Genomic DNA, 11524 nt, shown 5'->3' on the forward strand with positions numbered 1-11524 from the left:
GTCCAGTGAGGCCCCAAAAGACCAGCAGACGCGCGGGACAGTCGGCGCTTGAAGATGTAATAGCCGAGAATTTCCCAGAACTTCGAGAAGCCCCCGGTCCCTGGATCGGAACGTTGCACCAAGTGTCGAGCGGGACATAGGAAAACTCCATGCCTCATTCGTGACGGTGAAACCGACGACACACGGGGTGATGGAGAGACCCCAGCACGGGGCCAGCCTCAGCACCCCACCTGCTACCGCTGTGAGCTGGAGCTCGTCACTCCGCGAAAGCTGGGCGCTGCCAGCGCCTCCCCGATCAAATGGCTGAATCCACGCGAAGCCCTGGGGGGCAAATCTGGACACATTGCAAGATGCTGAGAACTGTTTGCTTTATGAACTGCATTTCTTTCTCCTGTTTTTAAGACATTTCTCCCAGGCAACACAGGATCGTGGGACCTAGTCTGATCCACGCCTGCTGAGGGATGTCTTCTCTGCGGAAACAGGAGAGGACTCACACGTTGGGGGGTGTGCACATGTCCGAATCCTCCTTTCATCCTTGTGACACCTCGAGATCCTCCTTTCATCCTTGTGACACCTCGAGATGGGTCACAGTGGCATCATCGTTCAGAAAGTGAGCGCCCACGCACACGCTGTGAAGCTGGCGGCTTTGCCCACGGTCCCTGAGCGGACCCAGACACCTGACCCCAACACCCACGCTCTTGGTAGCCCCATGGGAAGACAGACCTGGGGGGGAAGCTGGGATCCTGGCCCTGAATCTGTCCCAGGGCTTCTGCCTTGGGACAGAGCCTCCGCTGGGCTCAGAAAACAGGAGGAAAGGCAGCCCTCGTGATTTCTTACGACAGCTTCAATAACCGACATGACATTGCGAAGGACACGCCAGTGTTTGTAATTTCCCCTGACAAGTCATTAAGTATTTATAGAAACATTTTCTCCTGGCCCCGCTTAAGGAAAGTGCTGTATCTAATTTCCTCCAGAGACCTGTGCTGGGGCAAATCAGAAAGATCATCTGTCATCATAAATAGCAATAAATACTCACCCTGAAAGAGTTGCGTATTCAGCAAAGTCACTAGGATATTAACGGGTTTTCCTTTGTCACACCTTTGTGGGGATAAGTCCGGGGGGGGTGCCTTGAGTTTGGGGGGCAGGGTGCTGAGTTCCCACATTCCCGAGATGGGGGGAGCTCCAGGCTGGGGTGGTGCACCCAGAGCTCAGGGCACAGACATGGGATCAGCCCGGGGAAACCACAGACAACAGGATTGAGGTGTATTTCCAGGGGGCGGAGGGCTGCAAGGACCTCAAGATCCAAAGACTGCTGGCTCTGGGGCCTCATGATGGGATTAGTGCCCAACCAAAAAGAGACGCAGGAAAGCTTGTGTCCTCTCTCTGCTTCCCCCGCCTGAGCCCGCAGCAGGGAGACCGCCGATCTCAGCAGAACCCAGCCATGCTGGCTCTTGATCTCAGACCTCCCAGCCTCCAGATCCATGAGAAAGAAATTTGTATTTAAGCCCCTCAGTCTGTGGTGTTCTGTTCTAGCAACCTGAGCTGGCTGAGACATGTGGACAGATCACAGGAAGGAACAGAGTTGACACACAGTCCTGTGTCTATATGCCAATGTCATCTATCATGACGACGGTCATACTGGAAGTAGGAACTGTTCGAAGTGCTTTACTTTAAATATTGTAACGCATGCATTTATAATTAGGGATACAATACCATTTGTGATAAAGACAGCATTCAGAGTAGAAAGGACTAATCAATAGTTTCAAGAAAACCGTGTATCTGTGTGGAAAAAAATAAGTTAGGTGCACAACCTGTACCATCCAAGAAATAAAGTCCAGTTAGATTAGAAAGCTAAATGCAAGAAAGAAACAAAACAAAACAAAACAAAACAAAAACAAAGAAAGAAACAATAAAAGGTTTGGAATAAAACTATAAAGCAATTCTCATAATCTTACTCTTTGAAAGATTTTCCTAAAACGAGACACATAACCCAGAAGCCACTTAATAAAAGATTAACGTCTTTAATCTCATCAAATTTTTAAGCACTTTGTTGAGAAATGATGCCTTACATACAAAGTTAAATTCCAAGCAGCAAATCAGGAGCCGTTCCATGTAGCACATTGAACACGCTGAGAATTTATGGCCCAAAAACAACAGGATCTTACGCAAATCAATAGAAAAAAGACACACAACACAATAAAAATAAAATTGTATGAATAGGCAATTCACAGAAGAAAAATGCAAATGTCAATAAACACATGAGAGGATGCAAAGCTTCCGCTAGCAAACAGGGAAATGGAAATTAAAACAATAACGAGATACGATTTTGCCCCCATTATACTGGCAAAAATTACAACAATTGATAGTAGCAAACATCAGCAAGAAGAGGAGGAACAGCTGTTTTCAGGTACTTGCCGGAAACCGTGCGCACCTGTGAGATCAGTCGGAAGCCGTCAGGCGTCATCGGCCACGTCCGGACGTTGCGTTCCCTTCGCCCCAGCCGAAAGCGCTTCTGGAAACCCGCCGGGAGAAATGCCGGGTGCGCGCGCAAAGACACCCCTGCGCGGGTCGCGGGAGCCCGCCGTGTAACAGACTGCAGTGGGTGGGGAACCCACAAACGCACACCCGTGGGGCAGCGGCTAGAGAAATTTCCGAACGTGGGCGTTCTCTGCAGACGTTGAAATAAGGCGGAGACGCCCGTGAACGGACACAGAGGGATTCTCCCGACATCACGGACAGTAGCCACATTGAGCAATAGCGCGTCTCGTGTGATACCCGCTGTGTTCGCGTGCGCACACGAAGAGCGGACATCCAGGGGCCCGCGCGGTTCCTGCGGGAACGGAAGGGGAGTGATGGGCAGAGACGGGTGGCGTCCCCCCTGAGAGAAGAGTTTTGCTCAAGACGAAGACCGACCAGCACGCGCTGTGTGTTCGGCACCTTTGAGGCCGCGGAGACGCTTTCTGAGAGGTCGAGGGGAGGCAGGACCCGGGGCTGGAGCCCACTCGGGGTGACCGGCTCCTTGGGGGAGGACAAGCCCTGTCGCTGAGGGCATTCAGCTGACGTCCCCAGACGGAGATTCTCAGATCCGTGACCCGACGGCTGTGATTAACGAGTCATATCTGAAGATGGTTCCACATTCTCCATGGTGCCAATTTAACCCCCTTCTGGGAGGAAAGCGATTTCTTTTTTTTTCTTTTTTTTTTTAATGTTTTTTTTTATTATGTTAGTCACCATACAGTACATCCCTGGTTTTTGATGTAAAGTTCGATGCTTCATTAGTTGTGTGTAACACCCAGTGCACCATGCAATACGTGCCCTCCTTACTACCCATCACCAGTCTATCCCATTCCCCCACCCCCTCCCCTCTGAAGCCCTCAGTTCGTTTCTCAGAGTCCATAGGCTCTCATGGGAAAGCGATTTCTTGACGACGTGTGAAGTCTGGCTGCAGGGAAGCAGGTCCGTCCCCGCACGTTTGCACCTGCTGGCTCCCTGGGCACCCTCCACCAGTAAGCGACAAACCTTGACTTGTGTCTGGAAGTGTTCCTTTACCCCGGTTTCGCCCTGTACTGTTGAAATCTTATGAAAGTAAGAACATATTAGCATAATACCTATGAAATAGCTCATTATACAAATAAATGTCCCCAAAGTACAGCTTTCTGTTCCATAGCTTCCTCATTGGTGGATATTAAAGAACTCTCTCATCTGGAAGTTCAGAAAACATTTTGATGTTGAAAATGGGCTTTTGCATTCAAAAGGGCGTTCTGGGCCAGCTCACGGGCTCGTCAGCAGTCTTCCCGTGGATGAAAGCGAGTGAAGTCGGACGAGGAGGCGTGGAAATACATGTGTTTTCAGCTGTGCGGTGTAAACCCATATAGGGAAGGGCCATCACCAAGGCCAGATCCGCCCTCTAACGCACACCCCTCGAGACCCCGCACACGCAGACAGCCTCGTGGGGTCCCCAGCTGTCACCCGCTCACCACAGCCTGCAGACCGAGTCTCCTGGGTCGGGTGGGGGCTGCCCCCTTGCCCCCTCCCTCCCGGGGCTGTGCTTTAACACCCAGGCAGCTAAAGGTGCCGAGAGAAATCACTTTAAATGAACTGATTAATGGGCACCTGGGTGGCTTAGTTGGTGAAGCGTCTGCCTTTGGCTCGGGTCATGATCTCAGGGTCCTAGGATCGAGTCTTGCATCGGACTCTGCTCAGTGACGAGTCTGTTTCTCCCTCTCCCTCTTGGATCTCTCTTACTCTCTCTCAAATAAATAAAATCTTTTAAAAAAATAATAAATGAACTGATCGATTATGGTTTAAATTCAAGCCACGGACAAAATGCAAACAGGAACCAGGGGCGGAGGGACGGGAGCCCAGCTGAACATTGTTCTCTATGTTTTCTCCCTCTCAACCTCCTTCCACCCCCATTTCAGCCCATGAGGGCACCGCACTCTCCCTGGAAGAAAAAAGAAAGCCATCAACAGAGACTCCCTCCCCTGCCTCCCGCCTGCCTGCTGGGTGCCCACACAGGACCTTCATTCCTGTCCCATGAAGAATGAGGCCCTGTTCCTCCCAGAGGCCAGCGCCCCCGGACTCCGTCCTCCCCCACTGTCTCCAAGGGTTCGCTCCTTCCCTGCATTTCACAAACTAAACTCAGATCATTCCAATGCCTCTGCTTTCAAGCATCCATGCCTCCCCTGAAACTCAGAAGAGCATCCAAAGTCCTTTCTGTGGCTGGCTGGGCAGCAGGGTCCTGCCCCACCCAAGAACCCCCGCGGCTGAGACACGCAGTCCTAGCTCGCTGGCCGCGTACCCCTTCGAGGGACCAGGTCTCTCTGCTTCTCGCCTACGGGCCCCTCGACCCAGAGATCAAGCCAGCTGCAGCAGGTGCACCCATGCCCCCACGAGCAGCCCTTAACTGTGGGAGACAACCCCCACTCTTGTCTCCAAGTGGGACGTCGCTGGTCCTCAGAGGTCCCTACTGGCTGGAGTCCCAGGCGCCCACAGTGACCTCTTCATCAACACAAGCCTTGCTGGCTTTTCTGCCATCCCCTGCCTCAGTTTCTCTGCCTCTGAATGTTGCCTCCTGAGGTCACCTCCCACATAAACTACCAGCAGCCAAGTCCCGGTCATAAGGCCAGGAGTGCCCTCCTCACAATCGGACAAGATCTGTGTTCTCTTGTATGGTTTCTGCCTGTCCCCACCTCACTGGTCTCGTCTCTGCGTCGTCACCGCCTGCACGTCCCTGGTACTCAGAGCACAGTGAGCCAGCCGACCACACACACTCCAGCACACTTCACAGACACACAGGTGCCCACACGCACTGGCCCGAGCGTGGCCCGAGCTCTGCAGAACCAGGAACCCAAGCCCCAGGATGCCACGTCACCGTTTCTAGAAGTGCTGACAGCTTCCCAGACCCCTCCTTCTCCAGGGGCCGTGCTCCCCCTGGATACACTCTAGTCTTGGAGAGGGGCAGGACACTTACTTGAGTATCACTAGAACATGCCCCGTCCCCTGGTCCTGTGCACAAAGATACTCCTGGTATTGAAATATAGTAATTCAAGTAAAGCATTTCCCATAGTGCACATAGAAGAGTGATAGTGATAGTGATGGTGACGGTGGTGATGGTGGTGATGACGGTGATGATGGTGATGGTGGTGGTGATGGTGATGATGGTGATGGTGATGATGGTGATGATGGTGATGGTGATGATGGTGACGGTGGTGATGGTGGTGATGGTGGTGATGGTGACAGTGATGGTGATGGTGGTGATGGTGGTGGTGATAATGGTGGTGACAGAGACGGTGATGGTGATGATGGTGGTGGCGGTAGTGGTGGTGGTAAAGGTGAAGAATGACCTAAATTCTACATTTATGTTGTCTTTGGAAAGGAGAAGCACTTTCGTCTACTGACAGATTTTGACCTGACACATCAGTGAGTCGGATATCAAATGTCTCTCACTGAAGCTGGTTCTGGTGTGAAACTGTCCCCCAAGAGCCAGCAAACCAGCTGCTTTACGGCCCAGATCCGGGCATCGACCCCCGGCCCCATGGATACTTCCACAGAGTAAGCCCTGCAGAAAGGCCTGGGGAGCCAGCAGTGGGAAGGGCCTGTGGGATCCTCTGTTCAATCAAACGTAAGTGCCGGATGCTTTGTTCTGAGGAATTAATCAGAGAAGCAATGATCTGGAGAGGGCACTTGGGGAAGGAGGGAAGCCTGATGCATATTAACCAGCCTTGCGCGTGAAGCCCGGGCAGGGCCTGAAAGCCCCCCCAACACACAGCCCTGGGTTCCTCCCCTTGCCCCCACGGCTGGCTTTCCCCGGCGCGGACAGCAGGCCCCACAAGACGGTAACCACGGTAGCAAACAGCCGCAGCTCCCGCTCACAGAGCGCTTGCTGTGTGCCAGGCCCTGGTAACACCTGAGCTCGGTGTCTCAGTCACCCAATCCCCCAGAGCAGCCTTTGAGATAGGGACTGTCCTTGCTCCCATTTTGCCCAGAGAGGCCCAGAAACCTGACCAGGGCCACAGAGCTGAGGGTGGGGTCGGGACTGAGGCCAGACGGTGCGATCCCTGAGCACGGCCCTTACTCACAGGCCCTGCACTGTAGCAAACAGCCCAGGATACCATTCCCTATAACTGCCTACTTAGTAGAATAACCACTATAGTAAGAAGTGATTGTCCCAGGGAATGCCAGTTGCTGCTCTCCCCTCTTGCTTAATCAAACTCTAAATTTATGTTACCTTTTACAAAGGAGCACCCGTGGCTTTTCTTCCCCGAACTTCTCGAAGGTGAGGGGAGACCTCAGGCCTCGCACTTCCTCTCTGGATGTGGGAAGAGATGCTTGAGCCCCTTCTCATGCACTGGCAATGGCTCCCAGCCTCCCTGCCTCCGGAACCCTGCTCCCTGCAACATTCCTTCCCAACGGCAGGACCAGGGAAGAGCCCAGACCAGACCCCAGCCACCCTTGCTCTCCCGGGCAGGTCTGCAAGGGATCTCCTGTCTGACCCATTTGACACCCTCACACACCTGTCCCAGGAACAGCCTCCAAAAGAAAGCTGCTCGTGTTTTCTCTGAATAACGGAAAGCATTTGGACAGAACTGATCATATAGCGGTTTCTCTGGAAACATAGGCAACCCACATGGATCGTGGAGGCCACCCCCAAGGTTCATGCTTGGCCTCCTGGAGCCTGGTTTCTGCCCTGTGGAGGGTAGTTGCATTCGATCCACTTGTTAAATACACATTTTAAAGTCAAGGTACTAGAGACACAGACTTTCCAAAATCCAGGCGACTAAGAAGGGCTTCGGCTGAGAAGCACCCCCACCTTCTCCCGCCGCCCGGGGCGCACTGCAGAGACTCAGGAATATGCCTTCGTTGAGATTTTAGTGTTTCTGTCTTCTCAGAGCCGATGGGGTAGAGACGAGAGCTCTTCCTCACTCACTTCCTCCAACGTCTACGCATGACACGAGCTGCTTACTGGGGCCAGGGGCACAGACAGAACACGGTTCGAGCTAAGACGATGCCACCTTGAAATCGTCTCTCTCTAGGGGGCAGGGGAGCTGGACATTAAACCAGGCATTTATATGCTGAAAGAAGGAACTCATTGGACAAATAAAAATACAGGTGAGCGTTTCAGAAATCCAGGGAAAAGTCCGTCCAGGGGCCCAGGGCGGGAGTCGGGGAGGGGGCAGGGCAGCTGGTTAGCTGCATCTCCACCAAGACAGGAAGCACAGCAGGGACAGAAACGAGCAAGCTCCTGAAGGCAGGAGCTGCTGGGTGTCGAGGAGAATGCGGGGGTCCAGACCAGGAAGAGCCAGAAACTCCGTGGCCTTCATCCTGTGGGCCCCGGGAGCCCCGTTTCAAGGGGCCTCAGTTTACTTGTCTGTGGGACATCAGAATTACATGAGGTAACGCGAGGCCTGGAAAATAGGGAGCTCAGTACATCTTAGCTAATAATAGCACCCCATCTCCTTCCACCCTGGGCGCCCCCTCACCCCAGACAGTCCTAACCACTGTCTCCTCCATGTGCGTATCGAACCCCCAGTGCTGGGAAGTCCTGCGGTGTGACCTTCTCTGATCAACAACGGGATGCCTCACCCATGGCCTCAAGATTCCTCCCGGGAGCTCGTCTAGGGTCTGCTGACATGCCTCCAGTGACGGGGATCTCACCACCATTCCTGGCACCGCCTTTCATCAGTGAGTAGCTCCGGTCGAGATGAATCCTTCAGGATGAGCTGAAATCCATCCTTCTTGGGAAGGGTTAATGAGACAGTCACTGGGCCCCCATGTCTGGGCCTCCACCTTCCACGCTGCCTGAAGTATTAATTCCATTATCAAACAGTCGGCCCTGGGGAATGAACTTTCAAAGGCTTAAAGCAAGGTAGGTTAATTAAAATCTTTGATCGAAGCCCCATAAACAGCATAAAACTTCTCTCTCTTAATTATCCTGGACGGTCTCACAAGCACCAAAGCCAGAGGAGGCAATGAACAGGTTGGGAGGTAGGGTGGGAGGTGAGGGGCCCGGAGGAGGATACCGAGAAAGCAGCAGCCAGCGGGATGGAAGCCGCCACGTCAGCGCGCCCATCAGCTCAGCAAGGGGGGGGCAGGGAGGCAAGAGACCAACCCCCTTGGGGCAGTTACTCGCCAGCACCTCCCATGTGGCCTGCGAGAGGCTGGGGCTCCAGCAGAAAGACCCCGACGTGTCCCTGAGGAGGGCCAGGCCCTCGTGGGGACACTGGGAGCGGATACTTACAACGCGATGGGACCAGCAGCCTCAGAATGGTGGAAGCACCCGGCCTGGGGAGACCACGGAATGCCTCCCAAGATGGCGCCTTGAGCCCAGACCCGAAGGATGAGTCAGAGACAGTCAGGAGAAGGCACGTTCTGGGCTGAGGGGCAAGGCCTGGAGGTGAGGACGGGCAGGGTTTGAAGGCTGGGTGGTAGAGTCCAGGGCGCCGGTGCCAGATGAGACCAGAGGGCCAGCAGGGGCCTGACTGCAAGGACGGCAGCTGAGGGTGGTGGGCCATCGTCGTGTGGGTGAGGTCGAGCTACACGAAGGGGGAATGGGCTGCGAGGGGCAAGCTGGGAGGCAGGAAGCCCAGGTTGCTGACTGCCCAAGTGAGAGAAGGTACTGCCCCATCTCAGGTTATGGCAGGGGAGGGAAGCAGATGGATTTGAGGGCTGCTGGGATGAGCCTGAAGAGTGCAGGGTGGCCAGGCTGATTGGGTGTCTGGGTGGGTGTCTGGGTGGGTGTCTGGGTGGGTGATGCCTGCTGAAGGTGAACGTAGGAGGGAGAGCACTGAGGCCTGGCGAGACCATGGAGTCCAGTTTGGACACTCTGAGTATGACGGGCCAGTGACCTAGTCACGGCCCCCAGCTAAACCCTCAGGGACTCTCCACGTGTCTCAGGATGAAGTCCGGGGTGTGGGGGGACCTCCGGGCCAAGCTGCACCCAACAAGTCCCCCCTCTCCCGGCCGCACCCTGTGCAACTCTCCTCCTGCCGGCCACCTCCACTTCTGTCCAGTGCCCGTGAGCCCCAGGCTCCTCCCTACCTCCGGGTCCCCGTTCCCGTGTCTGGAATACTCCTCCCCATGCCCCTCCATCATTCATTCCCGGTGTCACCACTGAAAAGCCTCCACGGCCCGCACCAGCAAGGACTAGAGAGACTTGAGCCCTGCTCCTCCCCAAGCCCAGATCCTGACACGGCAGCTCACGGGCGACCCAGGAGTGTGCATTTTCTGCAAGCGTGCCGGGTGGTCTGCAAGCTGCCAGGTGGTCTGCAAGCGCTGCTACGTCCCGCCTCCCCGGGCCCTCAGCCTCAACGGTCCGCAAGGCGTAAGGACACTGCCTGCACTACCCGCCCCACACACCCTCTGTTCCCCGTCAGTCATTAACATAACATATGTGGGTTGTAATAACAATTTTTAAAAGGAAAATTCATGCTTCTGTAACCTTTTATAAATGTAAATATGAGCATCCTTAGAAAACTGCTACTGTTTCCAAGTAGCCTCTCTTCACCCCTTCAGCCGAGTGGCTCCCCTTTAGCCTCTCGTGTACAGAAATTCGGGCGTGACAGTGTTGAAACATGTCTGACCCCGCGCCCCGGAAAACAGTGGCGGTGCAGGACCCCGCACCCCACCACCCTTTCTGTGTCGGGGACACAAATGGCTCCTGCAAAGCGGCCCTTTCCTCCTGTGACCGAGACAAGACTGGCAGGTGTCCCTCCTTGTCCACCTGTGAATTCTCATGATTTGTCTCATAAGTGATTAGCTGATTGGCTTGCCCTCCTGAAACAGCTGGACAGAGCGGCCGAGACCCCCCCCAAGTCCCAGTTGTGACACCCCCACCTACACTTGGCTCCTCCTCCCAACACAAGCCCAGGGCGAGACCTCCCGGAGGAGACGCACGCTCACCTCCAGCTGAAAGCTCTCCCGACTGCAGAAATAAAATCACTCTCCTTACATGTCTGGTTTTGTCTTTGACAAGCACCAGCACTGTGAGTATCTGTAATTTGGGCGGTTGACTGACGGCCATGCTCAGAACGGGGTCTGGGGACAAGGTTACCACGTGGCGTCCAGTCGGACCACCGGTCACTGTCCAGAAGAGAGGCTTTGGTGATGTGTGTCCTTCAGTGTCAACTTCCTGACCTTGAGGCATTTGCAGGTTTCGGTTCTGGTTTGCGGACACACGCTGCCGAGGCATTAGAACCACCTTGGTCTCACGACCGCCCCATCTAATTAATGTTTGATTCACCCCGTTCTGGTGAATGACACGCTTCCACCCCCCGCCTATGCTTGTCCTGTTCCCTCCATCTCAGGGAGGTAGGCTCGTCCCCTTCCCTGCAGTCCTGCTCACCTTTCTAGGAATGATTCACAGGCCTCCTCTTCCAAGAAGCCCTCCCAGCTGGTCCTCCATCTGAATGGTGGGGAGGGCTCCTTTCCCAGTGCTCAGCTGAAGAGCTGTAGCGATACTATTATCTCTACCACCTGTGCGAGACTCCAAGTAGGTGCTGGGGATGCTGGCAGCTGCTATCGCCTTGGCTTACCTCTGCCCACCCCCGCTGCCCAGCCAGGACCCTGAGGGAAGGCCTAAGGCCTCCATTGAAATGCCTCCCCCCCTGCTGTGAAGGAAAAATCAAAGTAGTTTCTATCAAACCTTGGTGGGTTGGGGTCTGCTCTGGGGAGACCCGGCTGTCCCGGGTTCTGAGCCTAAATGCAGAAAATCCTGGCCGGCAATCTTGCCCTGCGGGAGAGTGGCCAGCTTGTCCCCAACAGCTTCCCTCCTCGGAGGCCAATTTCTGATGGAAATGAGCTCCCTGCTTCAACGCATCTGTAAGCAGAGGGGAACGGTTGGCTTCATGACCTTGGGGGGAGAAAAGACAAATAAAGGAGTCTGGAGAGGTTTGTCAGAGACCCCAGGAAGCTGTGAAACATACATTGGGACATTTTGGTCCCTAAGAGGGAAAGCCTTTCCCGGGGAGCTGACTCAGGCCAAGTTAATGAGGACCTGCTCCACCTCCTGCCCGGGGGGGGGGGG

At 54.5% G+C, this 11524-nt stretch overlaps 1 long non-coding RNA gene across 1 annotated transcript in view; it reads right to left on the bottom strand.

Annotated features, from left to right (window-relative positions):
* Positions 1–2025: 2025 nt before the first annotated feature.
* Positions 2026–11524, bottom strand: part of LOC117796962 — a 23943-nt gene continuing 14444 nt past the window's right edge. The window contains exons 3-7 of the long non-coding RNA XR_004621759.1: positions 10844–11317; positions 8086–10678; positions 7313–7464; positions 6731–6811; positions 2026–4444 (exon numbers count right to left, since the gene is read on the bottom strand). This is a non-coding gene — a long non-coding RNA (uncharacterized LOC117796962). The remainder of the gene's footprint in view (positions 4445–6730; positions 6812–7312; positions 7465–8085; positions 10679–10843; positions 11318–11524) is intronic.

This window comes from Ailuropoda melanoleuca, chromosome 17, assembly GCF_002007445.2.
Source record: "Ailuropoda melanoleuca isolate Jingjing chromosome 17, ASM200744v2, whole genome shotgun sequence".
NCBI classification, from domain to species: Eukaryota; Metazoa; Chordata; class Mammalia; order Carnivora; family Ursidae; genus Ailuropoda; species Ailuropoda melanoleuca.